This window comes from Penaeus vannamei, chromosome 41 (assembly GCF_042767895.1).
Source record: "Penaeus vannamei isolate JL-2024 chromosome 41, ASM4276789v1, whole genome shotgun sequence".
Lineage (NCBI taxonomy): Eukaryota > Metazoa > Arthropoda > Malacostraca > Decapoda > Penaeidae > Penaeus > Penaeus vannamei.
In genome coordinates, this window is record NC_091589.1 from 7,468,383 (window position 1) to 7,475,882 (window position 7,500).

Sequence of the window (7,500 nt, forward strand, 5' to 3'; positions counted from 1 at the left end):
GAATGTATAAATAATAGAATGGATGTTAGACTAAAGATAGAGGCAGGGTAACGCAGAATTTAAAATATAATAGAAAACAAGAATGTATAAATAATAGAATGTTTAATCTATGCAGGGGAACGCAGAATAAAAAAAAAAATAGAAAACAAGAATGTATAAATAATAGAATGTTTAATCTATGCAGGGGAACGCAGAATAAAAAAATAATAGAAAAAATGTATAAATAATAGAATGTTTAATTTATGCAGGGTAACGCAAAAAAAAATAATAAATAAATAAAAAATAAATGTATAATAATAGAATCAATGTGAAAATAAAGATAGAGGCTGGTTAATCTATGCATGAGGGTCGCCTGTCTGAATTTTCTGTATATTTTCTTATTTTTGCGAAATTTACTAATATATGGGATATTTTCTTATTTTTGTGAAAATTACGTATTTATAGGATATTTTCTTATTTGTGTGAAATTTTCTTATTTTTTTGTGAAATTTACTAATCTATGGGATATTTTCTTATTTTTGTGAAATTTTGGGAATATATTCTTATTTTTGTGAAATTTACTTATTTATGGAATATTTTTTGTGAAATTTACTTATTTATGGGATATTTTCTTATTTTTGTGAAATTTACTAATTTATGGGATATTTTCTTGTTTTAGTGATTTTTTCTTATTTATGGATTTTCTTATTTTTGTGAAATGTATTTATTTATGTGTTGTTGTTGTTTTGTGTGTGTGAAGTTTACTTACTTATGGGCTATTTTCATTTTTTGTGTGAAATTTACTCTTTTATGGGATATTTTCTTATTTTTGTGAAATTTTCTTATTTTTGTGAAATTTACTTATTTATGGAATATTTTCTTGTTTTTGTGAATTTTTCTTATTTATGGGATATTTTCTTATTTTTGTGAAACGTACTTATTTATGTTTTTTGTGTGAAATTTACTTATCTATGGGATATTTTCTTATTTTTGTGAATTTTTCTTATATATGGAATATTTTTTTTATTTCATTTATTTATGGGATATTTTCTTTTTTGTGTGAAATTTACTTATTTATGGGATTTCTTTTGTGATATTTTCTTATTTATGGGATATTTTCTTATTTTTGTGAAATTAACTTATTTACGGGATATTTTCTTATTTGTGTGAAATTTACATCTTTTGTAAATAAAAGCATTATGAGAAATTTATGTATTTCCGAGAAATTTTCTTCTTCTTATGTGATTCTTTTATTCATGTAAAATTTCCGAATATGAAATTTCATTTATTTGAAATCTGCGTAATATGTAAATAAAACAGTTGTTAAATTTATGCATTTATGTGAATTTTTTTTAATTAGATGTTTAGATATACATTTACGGGGAAAAAAGTATGTATAATTAACGTATTTATGTGAAATGTTCTTATTTAGATGAATTTTATATACCCCTGTGAAATTTACTTATTTGAAATTTCTTTAATTAATGTAATTTATTTATTCATGTGGAATTTTTAGATTCATGTGAAATTTACGCATCTATGGGATTTTTAAAAATATCTGAAATTTACTTATCTATGTGGAATTTATTCCATTAAGTGGACTTTATTTATTAATGTGAAATTTACTTATTAATGTAAAACTTACTTATTAATATGAAATGTGCGGATTTATGTGAAAATCACCTATATGAAATGTATTTATTTATTTATAAGGAATTTCTTTTTTATATAAATCTACTTTACTTCATTTCTTATTGCTAATTACTGCTACGTCCTCATCAGTGTGACTACTAATATCATAATCATTATCATCAACATTACCAGAAACATAATTAACCTCAATGTCATCATTAACACTATCATTAAAACTATTATCATTCTTCCTATCACTATAATCCTTGTCATTGTTTTCATACACCAACAGCGAAGAGGAAGTGGCCTTCACTTCACAGGCAACGCGAGAGAGGTTGATGACTTCTTGGCCAAAGTTTTTTCACTACATTTGGGGTTGGATATCATTGCCTTTATTGCCATTTGCGATTCGATTCTTTTACTGATACCGTAGCGGGCTTCTTTGTGGTTTTCTTTTGTTTCATTGATGATGATTATTTCGTTTATTGTTTTTTGTTTTTTTGATGTGTAATTTTTCTTTTCTTTTGTTTGTTTATAGAAGAGGCGTTTGTTTGCAATTAATCCTAGGTAGAAGACCTGAGCGAATCAAGTATTTTTTTCCCTTTTTTTTTTCTTGGTATATTTTGATATATTTTTTCCTTTTTCTTTTTTAGGCATTTTGGTGTACTTTCAATATCTTTTCCTTCTTTTTTTATGCATTTTGGTGTACTTTGATAACGAAAGAAAGAGAATTACTTAACTCGTTTTGCTTTCCTTCCCTTAAATAAATATTAAAACTGGATGGACAGGAGAGTAACGGTGCAACTTGTCTCGGTAATTTTAAGTTCAGAGAGTTGAAAGTTGAATTTAGTTTTCAGTGAACGATCCGCACTTGGTTAGACAGGAGAACGGAGACACTAATAACCCTAAATTGGCGACAAAGGAAGTTTTTAAATACCAAATAACGGGTGATAAACTATGACTCTACGATGAATAACATGAGTTGACAAATTACAACCAAATGCCACGCATAGTATCAAGAGAACGAACATTTTTCAATGAACATGGTAAGAGATACGCCTTACTTGACTGCAGCGCTGAAGAGTGCCACCTCACTCGACGAAGGTCACCGGGCAACTGAATCGGAGACTTGTTATCGAGTTGCTTGTTGTCTTGTTTTCGGTTCGTTTTTTTTTATTCGGAATCTAACACTCATTTTTTTTTTTCGTGCATATTTTCTACATACGTAATTTACTGCAAAGTCGATTCTTTACTTTTACTGTATGAGTGCGGCATTTTTTTTGTTTGCATTTTACTGTATCTGTATAGAATTGTATTCATATATACATACATATCTGTAGATTTATAACATATATGAACATGCATATATACATATGCATACATGCATATGTATATATACATATGTATAACATAAAAAAAAGAAAAAGAAAAAAAAAGAAAAAATAATATATGTATATATATATATATATATATATGTGTGTGTGTGTGTGTGTGTGTGTGTGTGTGTGTGCGTGTGTATGTATATATATGTATGTGTTTATATGTATATGTATATATGTGTGTGTGTGTGTGTGCATTTATTTGTACATACAGACATACATTATATATATGGGTGTGTGTGTGTATACATGCACACACACACACACACACACACACACACACACACACACACACACACACACACATATATATAGATAGATGGATAAATAGATAGAGAGAGAGAGAGAGAGAGTAAAATAAACCAATAACATCTTTCTTCTCCTCCTCCTCCTTCTTTCTTCTGCTCCTCCTTCTTTCTCCTCCTCCTCCTCCTTCATCTTCTTCTCCTCCTCCTCCTCCTTCTTCTAATAATAATAATCCTTCTTTCTTCTACTCCTCCTCCTCCATCTTCTCCCCCTCCTCCTCCCCCTCTTCTTCTTCTCCTCCTCCTTTTCCTTTTCCTCCTCCCCCTCCTCAGGCTGCTCATCCTTCCTCTCCTCCCCTTCTTCTCCTCCTCCCCTCTTCCTCCCCCTCCCTCCCCTCCTCCTCCCCCTCCTCATCCTCATCCTCCTATCCTTCCTCCTCCCCCCTCCCTCCCCCTCCTCCTCCCCCCTCCCTCCCCCTCCTCCTCCCCCCTCCCTCCCCCTCCTCCTCCCCCTCCCTCCCCCTCCTCATCCCCTTCCCCCTCCCCCTCCTTATCCTCCTCCTCCTCCCCTTCCCCCTCCCCCCTCCTCTTCCTCCTCCCCCCTTCTTCTCCTCCTTCCTCCTCTCTCTTTCTACTTCTTTCGCAACCCCATGCTAACAGGAAAAGAAATGGGTCTTGCGTCACCTCGCCGGGAAACCCATCCCACTGGCGGGTCGACCAGAGATCCCGCTGCAGAATACCGGGAAGAAAACAGCTGATTTGACTGTTCTTGCGGTTACTATGTTGTTGTTTTTTGTTTGTTTGTTTGTTTTGGTTTGGGTGTTTGTTTGTTTGACTGTTCTTGCGGTTACTATGGTTATTATTTTTGTTTGTTTGTTTGTTTTGGTTTGGATGTTTTTTTTTCTTTGTTTTTCTGTCGTAAGTGAATGAGAGAGACTGGGGTGGAGGAAGAGAGAGAGAGAGAGAGAGGCGGGTGGGGTGGAAGAAAGAGAGAAAGAAAGCATGAGAGAGAAAGAGGGGGGGAGGGAGAGAGAGAGAGAGAGAAAAGAGGCAGAGAGAGGAGGAGGGGAAGAAAGAGAGAAAGAGAGAGAGGGGGGGGGGAGAAAGAGAGAGAAAGAGGGGGAGGGAGAGAGCGAGAGAGAGCATGAAAGGGAATAACTTTAGAAATGGATTCAGTGAGAATGAATAACTTCAGATATCAGTTTTTTGTTGTTGTTGTTGTTTTGTTTTTACATGTGTTCAGCGTGTGTATCGCAAAGGATTTTTTATGGGAAAATTTCTATAGATTTTTTTTTTTTTTTTATCAGTTTTGAAATGCGATACTTTTTTTTTTAATGTCAGTTGGAAACACAAAAGACGATGAATGTGAGTCTTAAATCAAGGGTGAAGGGAGATAATTATGAGAGGGCGATAATAATGAGAGGGAAATCATTATGAGATAATTCATGAGTCATGAACTGCACTTGGTCGTGTAGTTCCAGTCAGACTTGGAAGTCAGTAGACGGATTGACCTGGCAGCAGGGGTCATGAACTCTCCCGACAAGAGTCCAGGGGGTCCGCGACTTACGACGGAGATCCGTTCCTACGATGGCGTCGTAACCCGAACTTTGACGTAAGTCGGAACACACCTAAATACACTATATGTACGTACGTATATAAGCACCGAAGTCACATATGCTAATGCAGTATATATTAATGTCATAATCTAAAACATCACAAGACACTTCTATGACGTACATGAAAATATAACTAGACCTACAGGAACACATGCAAGACAAATTGTAGATACTGTACATGATTTCTATCGTCGTATCCACGAAACGAGGAAACTGAGGACCACCTGTATTTTGGAGATGCCGGTACCTGTGCAGGAGGACCAAGCTACGTGTCTTCACGGCCCTAATATTGACAGATTTACTCTACGCTAGTTAAACCAGGACGCTATCTTGTGCTTTGGAAACTCGTTTTGATGCCTTCTGTAACAGGTTCTTGCGCCGCATCATGGGGTACAGGTGGCGGGGCCGCGTGTTCAACCAACGGTTACGCCATGAGACTGGCATGGGACCTGTTACTTGTGTTTCCGCGACCGCCAACTCAGGCCATACGGGCACCTCGGGAGGATCCTGGCCCTCTGGTTGTCGCTATTTGAGAGAACATGGGGTGAAGGAGGCCGATGGGACGACCTAGGAAGTCGTGGCTTGGGCAGATTGATCGGAGTTAACGTGGGGAGCTAGAGATGGGTCGGGTCCTTGCCTGGCGGCTCGCCATGTGGGATCCTCGTAGGTGGAAACGAAGTGTGGATGCGGTTATGCGCCCCCGTCGGCGTTAGCTCCAAATGATGATGATAACATAACGGACACACACACGTACAAATACAAGCACACACACACACTCAAACACACACAGATATACAAACACGCACACACAAACAAACATAACACACATACACACACACAACTACCTACAAACACTCACAAACTTAGCTACCGATATGTTGGTCTTTTCAACAATTCAAAAAATAAACAACAAAAACTAAGAGACAAAATAGAGAAAGTTTGAAGTCTGGGCTTGAGATGAACGGAGAAATAAAAGCAAAGACAAATGCAAAAACCGAGTCTCATTTGAGCAAATAAACACAGGATAGAGTGTTAGCAGTTTCTGAGAATATGTAGACAGGGAATCCCGTATAGAGGCATGCGCATCCTGTGAAGGTGAAATAAACATTAGGTTAGGTTGATGTGATGATCCAGTAGGCACAGTAAAGTGAAAGCACAAATAAATAAATAGATAAATAAATTAATTCATTCATTATCTTACTTGTTATCTGCCTAAAGTCTTCAAACAATGCGGTTTGCGAGAAGAAAAAAGAAAAAAAAACATAAATTGAGGGCCAAATTACATGAGGAAAAATATTAAGTGGTCTGTGAGAGAATGGAAAGATTGATACGAATAATTAGCCTACATTAAACATATATCAATTTCGTCTTTTCCTTTCTTTTATATTTCTTTCTTTCTTTCTTTTCTCCAGTCTTCGCCGTTCTCTCCATATCTTTTAGCATGATTCTCAGCACATGAACACAACACTGTTTTTCTCAAGTAATTTGTCCGTGGTCCATTTTTTTTTTTTTTCCTGCATATTATTTCATTTATTAACCCTTAAAGAACGAAATACTCTAACTGCCTTTCTTAGGCACGGGTGAACATGTAAACAAAACAACGAAGGAACGAGTAGAGAAACATACGGAAATGAAAAGGCATTTGACTAAAAATAGCAGAAATATTGGAGGCAATTCATAAATAAGATGAGGAAAGAGTTATTGTAGAATAATGGAAGATTTACACACACACACACACATAAACGTGTGAGACAATCAAGCCTTTTTCTTTTTTGAATTCCTCAAAATTGTTTTTTATTGCTCAAATTCGTGTTTATTTGAAAATTCCTGAGGAAGGGGCCCATAACTTCCATTAGATTCTTAAAGGGCTCCGTGACTCTCAAAGGCTCAAGAAAATCATTGCTCAAAGGGATTGGAAAGAAATGACACTGGACACGTCATATGTGAACTGTTTCGGGACGCAACGCCATTTAAGTTGACATAATATGAATGAGGAAGGTAATAAATAACACCTTGGAACGCAGTAACGACAGAGAGACCAAGGTTAGAGGCACACACACACACATACTCACACACACACACATACGCTCGCACACGCACACTCACACACACACACACACACACACACGCACACACACACACACACACACACACACACACACACACACACACACACACACACACACACACACACACACACACACACGCACACAAACACACAAAAGGGAATACGATGGGGGAATTTTAGTGTAATGGAAAAGCAGAGGACACAGGAAAGACAAATTTGATAAGGGGGGGCGGGGGCTATTGTCCTGCAGTGGAAAATATTACAGAATGCTGTTGATGGTGATTTACATGTATACAATACACATATCAACATATGTGGGCGTATGTGCGTGCGTGTGTGTTTGTGTACCTGTGTGTCTGTATGTGTGTCTGTGCGTGCAAGCGCGTGTGTGAGTGAGTGTGTGAGCACGCTTGCTTATTTGTGTGCGTGTGCGAGAAAGAGAGAGAGAAGGGGGGAAATGAGATAGGAAGAGAGTATCAAGAACACAAAATTCTTAGATAATCGCAAATCATAAAAGGAAAACTTTCTTTTCGTCAGTCTCCCTCCCAGTAGGCTCCCGCGCGGGTGTAACTCAACAGCAA

At 36.7% G+C, this 7,500-nt stretch overlaps 1 protein-coding gene across 1 annotated transcript in view; it reads right to left on the bottom strand.

The window, feature by feature from the left end:
• LOC113815917 (venom carboxylesterase-6) overlaps positions 1–2,777 on the bottom strand; it is a 13,900-nt gene extending 11,123 nt beyond the window's left edge. The window contains exon 1 of the mRNA XM_027367929.2: positions 2,676–2,777. The gene's annotated coding sequence lies outside the window, so the exon portion shown is untranslated. The remainder of the gene's footprint in view (positions 1–2,675) is intronic.
• Between the last annotated feature and the right edge of the window lie 4,723 nt (positions 2,778–7,500).